General features: G+C 41.4%; 1 long non-coding RNA gene across 3 annotated transcripts in view; it reads left to right on the forward strand.

Annotated features, from left to right (window-relative positions):
• Positions 1 to 15,238, forward strand: part of LOC115091025 — an 85,659-nt gene that overhangs the window by 38,690 nt on the left and 31,731 nt on the right. Inside the window, exon 2 of one of the 3 annotated variants that reach the window (XR_003856579.1) lies at positions 14,307 to 14,466. The exons of the other annotated variants lie outside the window; for them this stretch is intronic. This is a non-coding gene — a long non-coding RNA (uncharacterized LOC115091025). The remainder of the gene's footprint in view (positions 1 to 14,306; positions 14,467 to 15,238) is intronic. 3 annotated transcript variants of the gene reach the window in all.

The following is a 15,238-nucleotide window of genomic DNA, read 5'->3' on the forward strand; positions in this document are numbered from 1 at the left end:
TCAAGTTCTCTGTAAACTGATGTTTCCCCCTCCAAGTTATTGCACCCTGTTCTTTGTACAACGTTCAAGTTCTATGTAAACCGATTTGATGTACCCACAAATACTGGTCTAAAAAAGTTTTTAAATAAAGAAAGAAAGAAACAAGAATAGTAAAGGAAGAAATAGTCAAGAAGCAAACACATTGATGCTTTGTGAGGTATCCGATGAAGTATTAACTTATTTGAGCTAATTATATATCTCTGTATCATATATAAACAGTCTTCCAATTTGTGCCTCTCACAGGTTTCACTCGTGCATTAGTATTTATAGGACATGTTTTGCTAGTAATGCCCTTTGAGACAACATGATGTGTGATACAGGATAAAGTAGGCCTGAAAAATTTTGTGTATGAGCCTCTCTCTAGTTCCTAAATAAGCAACATGGTTTTCATGGATTTAAATGATTGTGGCTGAACTCTGCCACTTGATTTTACTATTACTATTTATCATCTCTATAGTGCTATTAGATATACGCAGCACTGTATACATACACATGAGAAACTGACATTTCTCTGTGGAGCTTACAGTCTAGTCAAGAAACACAAACCACAAGAAGGCCTAGGACAAAGACCAGTAAGAGGTTTCATGAAATATATTTATTACAGTAAACATGGTTATGATCAGGAATAGCCAAGGTTTAAGATTTAAAGGCAACCTCAGAAAGGAATTTGGCCAGTGAGGGAGCATGAAGCAACACCTCAGGAAGGCTTCTTCATGCATACGGTGCCACAAAATGAAAATCACAGAGTCTGGAGATGGTGATGGAAGAGAAGGGAACAGATAAGAGCAGTTTGCCCATGAATGGAGATCACAAGGGAAAAATAATCCAACTATAGGTGCACAATTCTGGATTCCATATTAGGAGTCAGCACCCAGGAAAAGGATCTTGATGACACCGTGGACTGTAAGGCAGATAGGATCCACAGATAATAGATGTAACTATTTAGATACCAGCCAATAAAACAACCTGAGCTTAGAGATGAGAATTATTTTATGCCTATTTTTTGGTTCTGTTATGGAGTTTATTGTGACACGCAAAATTTCTTAATGAAAGACAGTTACATGAGACATTGTTTAGATTGTTTTGCAATACCTATGCCAAATCAGTTTCAACCCTTCTTACACATGCATTTCAAGCTAAATATCCAGCATATCAGGAGTAAACTAGATCAGGTCTTACATATATTTGGCCAGTATTTGATAATCTCTTTACTACAGTCCAAGGTCTGGCTTCAGGGACAGCCAACATACCTATGACTTAGGCTGGAGACAGATCCACAATGTCCAGGTCTAAAAACATCTCTTATCAGTCCCAGAACAGCAGATGGCTTTAAGAGAGAAAATGCTGCCAGACAGTTTCAGCAAGTTACAGACAAATCCTGAGAGACTGGTATGTGGCTTGCAATATATGCAGGCAAGCAGGGACAAAAGTGAGTGTGCCAGTATGGTAGACAGCAGCTTGGCAGCAGGCACAGCACAGATAGGGAACCAAGAGAAAACATCCGGAAGTAAAACCCCATTCTTTTTAGGTTTTTTTTTCTTAGTTCCTGCTTAGTCTTAGACCTTCATGACCTTTTCGGTTCCTCACATAAATGCTCATGATATCCCAAAAGTAAGCATTCATTGGATATACCATAGTACATTGGTACATCATTGGTGGGTTTTAGAAGCTTAATTATTTCTTAGCAGGCAGGCTCATTTGATGATGAACATGCCGGTAAAGATGGTTTGTTGATCAGAATGTGATGCATAGAGGGCTACCATGTCTATCAAGGCCATACCAGCTTCAACAAGTTGGTGTCTTAGGTATGTAAGGTAACATAGAAACATAGAAATGATGGCAGAAGACCAAATGGCCCATCCAGTCTACCCAGCAAGCTTCCACACTTTTTTTTCTCTCTCTCTCTCTCATACTTATCTGTTACTCTTGGCCTTTAGTAACCTTTTAGTTCTATTTCCCTTCCACCCCCGCTATTAATGTAACCTTTTGGTTCTATACCCCTTCCACCCCCGCCATTAGTGTAACCTTTTGGTTCTATTTCCCTTCCACCCCCGCCATTAATATAGAGAGCAGTGCTGTGAAGTATCTAGCTTAATTGGTTAGGGGTAGTAACCGCTGCAATAAGCAAGCTACTCCCATGCTTATTTGTTTACCCAGCCTGTGCAATTCAGTCCTTGTTGGTTGTTATCTGAATATAAATCCACTTTTCTTCATTTCCCCCTGCCGTTGAAGCAGAGAGCTTCTCTGAATATGTATTGAAAGTGAAGTATCAGGCTTAATTGATTCGGGGTAGTAACCGCCGTAGCAAGCAAGCTACACCGATGCTTATTTGTTTACCCAGACTGTGGAATTCAATTCTTGTTGGTTGTTGTCGGAATATAAAAATCATCTTTTCTTCATTCCCCTGCCGTTGAAGCAGAGAGCAATACTGGATATGCATTGAAAGTGAAGCATCAGGCTTGTTTGGTTTGGGGTAGTAACTGCCGTAACAATCAAGCTACTCCCCACATTTTTTGTGAATGCAAATCCTTTTTTTCACATTTCCTCTTGCCGTTGAAGCATAGAGCACTGTCGGAGTCGCATTTCTTCTTGTCGTTGAAGCATAGAGCACTGTCGGAGTCGCATTTACCGTGTGTATGTCTTTTGAATAAGGGTATTATCTCCAGGTAGTAGCAGTCTTTCCCGCAAGCCTCCCTCTCTTCCTTCACATTCTCTAGACTTTATGGATCCACAGTGTTTATCCCACGCCCCTTTGAAGTCCTTCACAGTTTCAGACAATGTCCTGTTTGTTGAACAATAGACGTTCTTAGTCTTTATACAGCTTGGTAGCGTCCATCTTGTTTGCTCAGAATCATCTTGATTGGTTCAGTTGATACTCACAGTTCCTTTAGGGGTATCCTGAGCTAGGCCCTCCAGGACAATATGTTTCCCCACCGCGAACATTGGATTATGCGGCTACAAATCTTTTAAATAAATAAATGTTGAAATCTGAGCTTGGTGTGTGTCAGCAGTCAAAAAAGCAAATAGAATGTTAAGAGTTATTCAGAAAGGAATGGAAAATAAAACAGAGAGTATCATAAAGTCTCTGCCTCAGTCCATGGTCCAACCATACCTTGTAGATCTGCTGTCCTTATCTCAAAAAAGATATAGCAGGTCAGCATACTTCCTAATTCTGCATGGGACCTGGCAGGGATGTCCTCTATCTCCTCTTTTATTTAATTTGATTGTAGAATCTGTGGCCCAACTTATTAGACAGACTTTGCTTATTCAGGGTTCCCACATGATGTGCTCCTATATGTACCGCACCCAAACGTGTGGACTCTTACCATTCTAAATTGTTTGACTGACTTTGGGGTGATCTCAGGCTATAAAATTATCATCAATAAGTCAAAGGTTTTCCTGATTGGTCCCAAACTCACTATCTTACCAAAAGATTTAAGATAAAAGCTGGGAGTCTTCCGTACTTTGGGACTGCAATTGCCAGAAATTGTAATGATCTGTTTACAAGCAACTATGAGCCTATAATTTCTCAGATCAGGAAAAACTTGTTGGAATGGAGGGATCTCCCAGTTGTCTGGTCTGGAAAGACAAATATTTGTAAAATGAACATCTTGCCTAGACTGATGCATCTTTTCCAATGTGCCATGTCTTGTGCATGGCAGTATCTTTGTGCATTTGAATGGGATTGTGTCCAGCTTTATTTGGGATGGTAAAGTTCCACACATTAAATTGAGCACTCTTTGGATTCCTAAGTTTCAGGGTAGGATATGTTTATTGAATCTATGGTTATATTACTGGGCCTCCGGACTAACTGTTCTTAAGGAATGACTTAATCCCTCTCTTTCCTCAGTTTGGGTAGAAATTGAAAAGTCTTTTCTTTTAATGTGAGCCCTCCATTGCTCAAATTAGGTCTATTTGCAGGAAGAACCCAGTAATCTCCCATATTTTGTTGGCATGGCGTATGATGTGTGTAAAAATTGGTATCACACACTGTCCCCACTATGCTTTATTTGAAATGATCCATCTATTTCTGTTTACTTTTTTTTTTTTTTTTTACTACTAATCTGTCTTGCTTATAGAAAATAGGGTTAAAATATATTGGGCAATTGTGGTCTTCTGATAATGTTAAACCTTTTGATTATCTTCTTCCTAAATATGGAATCCCTGCTGACATTTGGTTTATAACAGTATTAAAACATCACCACATAACCTGAAGGTCAAGGGTTGGTCACCCCAGCAACCCAACCTTGGAGAAACAGTTTTATGATAAGGGGCATGGAACGGCTGCCCTATGAGGAAAGTCTAAAGAAGTTAGGGCTGTTCAGTTTGGAGAAGAGACGACTGAGGGGGAATATGATAGAAGTCTACAAAATCATGAAAGGACTTGACAAATTAATGTAAATTGGTTATTTTGTGATTTATCTAATGTTTGGGAACTTTCCAGGTACTTGTGACTTGGATTGGCCACAGTTGGAAACAGGATACTGAGCTGGATGGACCCTTGTTCTAGCCCAGTATGGTATATCTTATGTTCTTGTGTTATGTTCTTATGTACCAAAAGGGCACTAAGACAAAATTAATTTCTGTTCTATATTTGAGTTTACTTGATGTAATCCCTGATGTCTCCAATTTGGACTCTGTCATTGGGACATTGAATGCTGAACTCCTAATCAATCTGTGTTTTTATGATTGGTTCGTATTATAGTCTGATGCACATCAAAATCTCTGTGTTGCAAAAGGTGCAACCTAGTGATTAAACTCCTTCATCGCACTGAGAGGAGAGGATCACCTTGCTGGTAAGTTTTGCCTAAGACATTTTTTTTAAGTATTAGGGAGAAGTAAACTATTGGGAATATTATTTAGTGTGTTTGTGCTTTTAATAGTCAGTAAGGCAGCTAATAAACAGAAGTTAGTGTGTTTGTATTTCCCAACCTCCCACCCACCCCTAGCTCATCCTTTAATTTATAGACAGGTGCCACTTTCACACTAAAAAAAAAAGAAAATCATTCTTTTAACTTCACTTCACGAATTCTCCACACCTTATTGAGAGTTTGATCATTCCCCTGTAGAGCATTACCAGACATATAAGGGTAGATTTTCAGACATACGTGTGCGCGCGTCCATGTGCGCCCGCTACCAGGCGCACACACATGAACGCCCGATTTTATAACATGTGCGCGCAGGTGCATGCATGTTATAAAATCAGGGGTCGGTGCGTGCAGGGGGGTGCACAGTTGTGTATCTGTGGGCACCAACGCCCGCGGCCTCGATCAGTTCCCTCCCAGTCCGCTCCAATTTCGGAGCGGACTGGGAGGGAACTTCCTAACCCCCTACACTTACCTCCCTTCCCCTAACCTACCCGTCCCCTAGCCCTAACCTAGCCTCCCCAAAACATTTTATTGTACCTCTTGCGCCTGCCTCAGGGCAGGCGCAAGTTGCGTGGAGCAGCACCCTACCGGCTAGTGTTCCTCCGACATGGCGGCAAATGGCCACTGTGCAGGGAGCCTCTAACCCCACCCCGCCCCTCCCCCTCCGTGCCCTTTTCCCGAAGCCCAGGGACTTTCATGCGTCCCGGGGATTACGCACGTAGCCGGGCCTTTGAAAATTTGGTCCATAATGAATACACTAATACATTTAAAGGATGCTAATTAGACACATTCCTACTCCCATAGCAACCTAAAACTTAATTAGGAATGAACAAATTTGAGATGAAAGCAGCAGTCCAGCAGCAAGAGGGGGACCTCCCAGTCTTTTGCATCGCGTGTCACATATATGATTTTTTTTATCCGCCGGTGAGAAGTTGTACATGTGCATACAATGCAAAGAGCTCCTGTCTCTCAGAGAACGAGTCTGATCCCTGGAGGCTAGAGTGGCAGACCTGGAGGAGCTGAGGCAGACAGAGAGGTATATAGATGAGACCTTCAGGGACATAGTAGCCAAGTCCCAACTTCAGACTGGCAGCCCTGTTATAGAGTCCATCAAGCTAGGGTGCGAGAACATAGTAGAAATGTCATCTTTTTGAGACTTTCCTCACTCCAAATGATGCCAAATCTTCACCAAAGTGTACTGTGTTGTTCGTACGTCTCATTCTACATGTGAAACTGGCCTCTAAACCCTATACTACCGCTAACACCTCACTTCGACCTATCAGGTGGCCCTCCTATAGAGATATAAATACTTAACTAGTATGAGGGCCTTGTAGATAGTCTCTCTGTCTGATCTTGTGATAACATGCTCCCTTTTGGATAACACATGCATTTGGATAACACATGCATTATTGATGAATCTAGGCAGTCAAAAAAAGCAAACAGAATTTTAGGAAGTGAATGGTGAATAAAACTGAGAATGTCATAATATTTTTATATTGCTTCATGGTGAGACCACACCTTGAATAGTCTGTGAAATTCTGGTCACCGCATCTCAAAAAAGATATGATAGAGGCCTATAAAATCTTGAGATGATTATAACAGGTAAGAACGTAAGATATGCCATACTGGGTCAGACCAAGGGTCCATCAAGCCCGGTATCCTGTTTCCAACAGTAGCCAATCCAAGTAAATGTGGATTGGTTATTTACTCTTTCAGATAGTACAAGGACTAGGGGGCACTCCATGAAATTAGAAAGTAGCATATTTAAAACAAACCAGAGAAAATTCTTTTTCACTCAATGCACAATTAAAGTCTGGAATTCATTGTTGGAGGATGTGGTTAAGGAAGTTAGTGTAGCTGGGTTTAGAAAAGGTTTGGACAAGATCCTGGAGAAGTCCATAAACTGCTATCAACCAAGTTGACGTAAGACTGAATTTTCGATGGCCTGCGTTTATAAAATTTGGGGAATACACACATGGCTGGGCCGTGTGCATAACGAGTGCATTTTAGAAACGGCCCGGCCATGCGCATTATCTCCTGGTACTTGCAGAAGTCCCGGGCCAGTGAATAAGGGTGGGCCAGGAGGTGGGTTCTGGGTGGGGAGGAGCAGGGCGGAAGCTGACAAAGACAACGGCTATTAGGCCCTGTCCTGGGGAAGCGTGCGCTGGAAGCTGGCCGGCGGGTGGAAGTTACTTCTGCTCCAAAGGAGCAGTAAGTATTAAAACAAAAAAAATTAGACTAGCTAGGTAGGGATTAGGGGTCGGGGAGGAGAGGGAAATAGGTAGGAAGGGTAGTTAGGGGGATACGAAAGTTCCCTCCCAGTTCACTCCTTAATTGGAGCGGACTGGGAGGGAACTGGGGAAGGCCTATTTGGGTCGCTGTGCGTTGGTTTTTAAAATCCCCCCCCCACACACACATGCGCGAGTCCCGACCTGCCTGCACATGTGTGCGTGGATATTAAAATCTGGTGCGCATGAGCGCGCGGGAACCTTATTTTATTACATATGTGTGGGTTTTGATGGAACTTCAGTCTAATAATCTGCCAGATACTTCCTATAGATCCCGATTGGCCACTCTTGGAAACAGGATGCTAGGCACCTGATCCAGCATGGCCATCTTATTATGTTCTTAAAGCTGATGTATGTTATATTCTGAAATTTGTCAAGTCATGGAAAACTTCACTGCGTTGACAGCCTTCAGCTGGTTTCAGCCAAAGTATTCCTGTAAAAATAAAATATTTTATTTTTACTGATGTGACTGAATGTGTCTTCAGCGCATACATATCTATAGAATAATCATACAAAAAATGTGATCGCAATCACCTGAGATTACCTTATCTTAAACTTTTGCATCTTAGATGTTCCACCCAACTTCTGGGAAAACCATTGACAGTAGAGATTTACCCTTCCTTTAAGTCACACTATAGAATACAATTGTGTGGGAGATAGATCTCTTATTCTCCCCCATTTTATGTAGACCCCTGATGAATCAAGAATCATAAGCTTAGCATCTTCTGGTAACTTCTCAGAAATCCAGAGCCACCATGGGTAGGGCATTTCTGTTTCCCCTCAGGAGCTCTACAATTATTGTAATAGACATAGGGCTTTTAGGGCAGAAGTGGAAAATTAAAAACATGTGAGGCAAGCATTTGCGGCTTTTGGGAGCAATCGTGGGGAATCAGGTCTGGATTTCTAATTAAGAAGAGTAGGCACCCACCTAAGAGCACCTTCTCCATCCCCATGGCCTTCTCTCCCGTGCACCATACAGCTTTAGGTGCAGTATGTGTTCAGACCCATCACCTTACAGGTGCAGGTGATCAAGGGCTGATGGCATTTGGAGCACTGGAAAACGGAATCATTGCTGGGTCACCCAGTGCTTTTAAGTGGTCTGACAGGATAGTGCCACGCAGGCCAAGTAGTGCTTGGGAGTGAGAGAGTGGCAGATATGGAGGTAGATAAGCCTTTCCCCACCCCCACATCTCTGGAGAAAGTCCCCCACCCCTTCCTGCACCTAGGGACATCTAGAAAGTAAATCTGACCCTGGGTATAGAAGAGGTCGGAGGTGGAAAAGACTGTGAAAGAATGATAGGAAGGAGGAGGCCAATGGGTCCAGAATAATGTGGATGGAGACAAGAGAGACAAATGGAGAGAAAGTATGACAGAGAGGGAAAAGAAATGGGATTTGCTTACACTTGGAATGGAGCTGCTTTAGGTAGGTGTAAATGTATTTCCCGGGAAGAGCTCTGGCTGTGTTTCTCTGGGGTCAGGAAGATATGGCCATGGCACACAGCTGAATATCTCCCAAGATGAAGAAAGTATTCCAGGAGGTATCCAGCCACTTACTTTTCTCCTGAATTTGGCAGAACAGAGGGAGGTCTCTGTGAATAATGAAAAGTAAGACTTGGCAAATTCAAATAATCAATCGATGACAAAAAATGCAAAACTCAGAATGTGGAGAAAGCAATCACACAGAAGAGTGGGTGAATTGTGTCTCCACCTGCATCAGCATTATTGTGTGCCCTTGTCACTTGCTAGTCAACATTTCTCATTATTATGGCTTCATTAAACGTTAGGGAGATTAATGAGTAACCAATGACTGCTAGGGTTTGCAAATGCTTTTCTTTCTCATGCTTAGCAGTAGCCATGTTTTACTGCTATTCACAAGCTAACAAACAGAACCAGTTTCTCCTTTTCTCTTCACTTCTTCTGGAAAGAGAGTTGAAACTTTTGCTGTCTGAACAGCAATGTTTACTCTTTATTGTAGAATTTAAAAGATATAATGTACACAATTAAGAGAAAAATATGTACTTGCTAGGACTTTCAACAGAGTCCATGTCAATGAAACAGGTTGATCCAGGCCTGGTTTTATCCCATAACAGGACTACAAATGTAGTCCTGCTTTCAAGGATATTAGAATTGCAAATGTGAATATCCACTGGGGATAAAATCAGAACTGGATTAGATTGTCTAAATCAGCGGTTCTCAACCGGTGTGTTGCGACACACCAGTGTGTCACCAAGCATATGCAGGGGTGTCGCCACACTTCCCGGTTCCCCCGCTGGCCAAGCTGCTCCTCCTGCCCCAGTAAAATAGGAGCTTAGCTTCCTCCCGGGCTTAAAATGCTGATAGCCCGAGCGGAACACGGCAGGAGAGCTGGCCTGGAGAAAGGACTCCCATCCGCCGGCGTGGCTGATGTTGCTCCTCTTTTTCTCCGCGCCACGCTGCTCATTCTTCAGGCCGCACCTCTCTTCTCTTCTTCGGGCTGATGCTGCCCGCACTAGCATGGTCTCTTCTTCCCGCCCCCCCCCCCCCCCCCCCCCGCGACCTGGAAGAGGAAGTGGTATGCAGCAGCTGTGCGCACGGGAAGAAGAGACCATGCACCGGCCCCAGGGAGAGGTGTGAGGAAATAACATAAAAGAGCCTTGAAGCTGAGCTTCCCCCACAGAGGATCCTGGACTCTCAGAAAGCTGTTAGTGTGGAGGGAACTGTGGAATTAGGGTCCACCCATTATGATGTGTGGGGACTCTGTATTAATATTAAGGTTTCCCCATCCAGGGGTTACAGATAAATTGTCTTATGTTTTCCTGATTCCACTGTTAAACTTGGGGTTTAATGGAAAGTTGTCATTTAAATATAATTTTTATTTCTTGACATATGTGCTACTATATTGCTTGTCAATATGTATTTCTTTTAGCAAGATATAAGAACCTAAAAACCATCATACTGGGTCAGTCCAAGGGTCCATCATGCCCTGTATCTTGTTTCTAACCATGGCCAGTCCAGGATCTGAAAGAGTGATAGATTCCATGCTGATTATATCCAGAGATAAGCAGTGGCTTTCCATGAGTCTACCTGGTTGGTTAATAACAGTTTGTGGATTTTTTTCCAGGAACTTGTCCAAACTTTTTCTAAACATATTTATGATAACTGCCTTTACCACATCCTCCAGCAATGACTTCCTGAGATTAATTGGGTATTGAGTGAACAAAATATTTTCTCTAATTTTTTTAAATATGCTGCTTGATAACTTCATGGAGTGATCCCTAGTCTTTTTATTTTTGAAAGAGTAAACAACCAAACTGCATGTACTCATTCCACTCTACACATGATTTTATAGACCTTTATCATATTTCCCCTCAGCTGTCAATTCTCCAAGCTGGAATCTTAACCTCTTTAGCTTTTTCTCATAGGAGAGACATTTCATTACCTTTATCATTTGATCACCCTTCTCAGCACCTTTTTTGAAATTTTTTAATTTAGATATTTTATATACTATCATTCCATGTAAAGATCAAAACGGTTTACAAAAGTAACATTCATAACGATAAATCAACAAATAATGATAAGTTACAGAGGTAGTGTTCATAAACAGACTTTAACCTCTAGCATATGAAATGAATGTTCTAATACATATTAACTAAAGTTCTAGGACCTAAAATAAAATAATATAACAAATTTCACATATTAGTCTCTTGTTTAATTTTTTCCTCATGCTTCAATTGTTGTCTAATGTAAATCCTCTTATCTTCATTCCCCCCTGCCGTAGAAGCAGTGAGCTGTGCTGTATATGTATTCAAAGTGAAGTATCAGGTTTAATTGGTTAGGGGTAGTAACCGCCGCAACAAGCAAGCTACTCCCACGCTTATTTGTGAATGCAAATCCTTTGTCCCACATTTCCTCTTGAAGCATAGAGCAATGTTGGAGTCGCGTTAACCGTGTGTATGTTTATTGAATAAGGGTATCAACCACCAGGAAGTAGCCATCATTCCCGCAAGCCACCCCCATGCCTCTTCTCTTCATTCACATCCTCGAGACTTTATGGACTTCCTGATATAGTTCCAACAATCAGGGCGCGCCTCAGAGCTAGGACCCGCCCCTCGCCCTACAAGAGGTCCATTTCCGGTGCTTTGAAGAGTGGGAGCAGTGTCGTATCAGCTATAGCTACCACATGCCATGGGCATCCATAACACATTTCATGTCTTGCTGTTGAAGCCTTTGGTCCTCTCCTGGCCCTCCCGTAGAGATCCTTCTCCTCCACGGATATCCACTGAACCGGACTCCACTCTCCAGGTAAGAGAGGTCCTCAATGTCCATCGGCGTCGAGGTAGATGGGAGTACCTCTTAGCCTGGGAGGGTTATGGGGCCGAGGAGAATTCATGGGAACCCTCCCACAACATTCTCGACAAAACTCCTGAAAGCCTTCCATACAGCCCATCCAGACAAGCCATGGCCGCATAGAGGGAGGCCTAGAAGGGGGGGGGGGGGGGTACTGTTGTGCGCCCTGTCCGCACCCAGGCTGCACATGGGCCTGCTCACCTTGCTAACTCCTCTGCATGTCATGGGTCGGCCTCCCCAGCAGCAGCCGCGAGCTCCACTAGGCCTTGGCGTCCTCTTGGCGGCGGTCGCCGGGCCTTTCACTGTGCACAGGCCTCACGCTGGAGAACAGCATCTCCAGTGGCATCAGCCACGCCCCTACATGCGTGCGTGCGCACGGACCACCCAGCCTCTTGTAGGGCAGGAGCGGGTCCTAGCTCTGCGGCGCGCCCTGATTGATAGAACTATATCAGGAAGTCCCTGCCTGCACTTCTTTGTCTTGGCAATTTGGTCGGCATTGTATTGTGTGCTAGGTTGCCTCCGCGTTCACAGTCTTGTTCCAGTCTTGTTCCAAGGACCGACCTGATTGCCAAGGCAAGGAAGTGCAGGCAGGGACTTCCTGATATAGTAGGTAGGAATTGCAACAATTGTGGCATTTACCGCAAAGTGTGAAAAAGTTATCACACTCTGCATTAATAACTATGCGAAGCACTAAGATAGCGCACTTTGTGATAAATAGGCTATTACCATAAAACACGCCCCTCTTCCTAATCGCATGCGATAGTTTGATGAATCCTGGCCCAAGAGTGTCTACTTAACCAAATAGTCTTTTTAGGGTTTAAGTTGCGATAGTTCTTGCTGTATTTCTTTCATATACGTTGAAAGTGTCAATACTGTTTTTTCAAATGATTTGGAGAATGGAATGTAAAACTGTATGTTGTCAGCATACAAGAAGAAAGTAATTCTTAACTCCACCAGTAATTTACACAGTGGAAGCATATAAATATTGAATAGTGTTGCCGAGAGGACTGAGCCTGGAGGGACCCCTGTATAAATGTGAAATGTATCAGATATGTGATTGCACAATTTAACTTGGAATATTCCATTAGATATGAAGGAAAAGAACTATCTGAGAATACTATTGTCGATCCCAATGTTGCTCAGCTGATGGCACAGCAGGATATGGCCACAGTGTCAAAAGCGACTGTTAAGTCGATTAGCAGAAGAAAATAAGATTCATCAGCATCAAACCCTTGTATAACAGTCCATTAATGAGAAGAGTAAAGTCTTAGATGAACGGTTTCCTAACTCCAAAGGGGTAGATTTTCATAGGTGCGTGCACTTCACGGCGCACACACATGGATGTGCTGATTTTATAACATGCGTCCAAATTGGATATTGGACGATGGTTATCCCAATCGTCGATTCTACCAGTTTTATTTTTTAGAATCGGCTTGTTTTAACCCATGTGGAACAATTCCTTCTGTGAGAGAATGGTTAATTAAGGTTGTGATTGATGGAGTGATAATACTGTGTACTTTTTCAAGGAACTGGCTGGAATTAGGTCACATGGGTGAATAGCAGGATTAATTAATTTTAATAATTTGACTGATTTCAAGATTAGTTATTATTTCGAACGTGGACCACTTAACCAGGCCATGTGAATCTTCAGGTGCTTTGGTGGAATAACAGATAAGGAATTGAGTTTTCAACCTATTGATTTTGTCTAAGAAGCATGTGGCATATTCATTGCAAGCGGCCTTTGAGAAGTTATAGTTTCTCAAGATGGAAGATGACGGGTCCTTAATTAAATGTATAACAACATCAAAGAGCAATTTAGAATTAAATGTTACCCTGTGAATCTGTTTTGCATAGTAATATTTTTTTGTTTTGTTGGTTAGTGCTTGGTATTTTGTTAGGAGAGATTTATATTTTTCTAGGTATTTAGATGACTGTCATTTCCACCATTGTTTCTCTAATTTTCTAAGGTTCTGTTTAGAGCATCTTAAATGTATCTTTTCTAGTTCCGATATTTGTTTTTTTGAGATGTGCCGACCAGAAATGCACATAGTATGCTAGGTGCGATCAGACCATAGAGCAATGAAGGTATTATGATATTCTCTGCTTTATTCTCCATTCCTTTCCCTGAATATTTGAAGGAGAAATGTTCTCTCTCTGTTTCCCCTAGGGCTCATAGCTCTTGTTTGGATTTCAGACTTGTCATCCTATCTTTAAAGGAATTGAGGAAAAGTAAATCAAGATTAAGAATCTTTACGGATATGAACCCTGTTTGTTGGAATGAGCTGCCATTGCAATTGAAACGTTGCCAGAACTTTATGTAATTTAAATGCTCTCTTAAGACTACATTTTAGAGGTTAAATGATATTGATATTTTGTTTTATTTTTATTTTTTTAGGTTTGATATTGTTTTGAATTCAGATTAAATTTTATTGTTTCTAATTTAATTTTAATTGTATTTTTATAATTTTGTTACATACTTTTTATTGGTTATTTGATTATTGTATATTTGATTATTTATTTTAAATTTTATTATCATTATACTTTTATAATTTTTTTGTAATGTAGAGTTTGTTTTATTGTTTCTCGCCTTGTACTGAATTATTTTTCAGACAAGATGTGTAAAAAATGATGTAATTAAATGAAATTGACAAGTGTAAATTTGAAACTTGCTTAAATTAAAAAAAGAGAATGAAGCATGAAAAATGTACAAGACTGAGATCTTAAATGGTCCTATTTCAGAGCCATTTGTCAAGGCCTTTAAAGAAACAATGCTGCTTTTTCACAGGACGTATCCCAATCTTTGACCAGGAGGACCAGCCGGATAAAGGTAGTGATCTGGCAACATTGGCCCTGTTTCCTCCTGTCATCATGATGCCTTCTCAGTCGGGCAAAGGGCAGCAGTATCTAATGCTTTCAAGCTTATAATGGGCAGCACTACCACACTAGTGAGTTATGTTTTTGGAAACATCTGGAATATATTATGTGTTTGATTTTTTGCAATCACCAGTATCCTTTATTAAGAGACATTTGACTCAGTACCAGTATTCCACTACTGGTGTTCTACAAAGTTTTATAAATGATATTATGCGTTCTTTTCAGGATGATTACAGAGTGAGTTTTACTATCATGTTTTTCCTTTCTGCTGTATGATGAGATTCTAATCTTTTTTTCTCTGTGCTTCCTTGACCTTCCTGGATAGCACCAGAGTGTTTTCTGATAGGTTGCAGGCATGAGTGGTGGCCAGGGGTTCAGAAGCTAGCTAATGCAGTGTCTGTTTCATCAGGTAACCTTTATAGAGGAAGAACACTGATACTTTTTTATAACAAGCATGTTGAGAGCCAACTGATTGGTAACTTTTTTTAATATATAGTAGTATTGCCAAACTGAATTTGCTCTCATATTACATTCAAGCACTATATGAAGAGCTGCTAGAAATTCTGATACAAAAAACTGTCTGTGACCACTAGGTGACATTGTTGATCCAGTTTAACAACAAGGCAGCACTGACTGTTTCTAAAGAAACAGTTGATTCATCGATTTAGGTTTATCCATAATTCACACTCTCTAAGGATTTCCAGCTGCCATTTCTTTAAAGTCTTTCCTATTAATGACATCCTGCATTTTTTTTTAACATCAGGAATCAATGGTTAGATAGGAATAAGTCATACACATTGGGAGCTGATTGTTAGTGTTAGACATATCCTGTAATCAATCACT

Source organism: Rhinatrema bivittatum, chromosome 4, assembly GCF_901001135.1.
Source record: "Rhinatrema bivittatum chromosome 4, aRhiBiv1.1, whole genome shotgun sequence".
NCBI lineage: Eukaryota > Metazoa > Chordata > Amphibia > Gymnophiona > Rhinatrematidae > Rhinatrema > Rhinatrema bivittatum.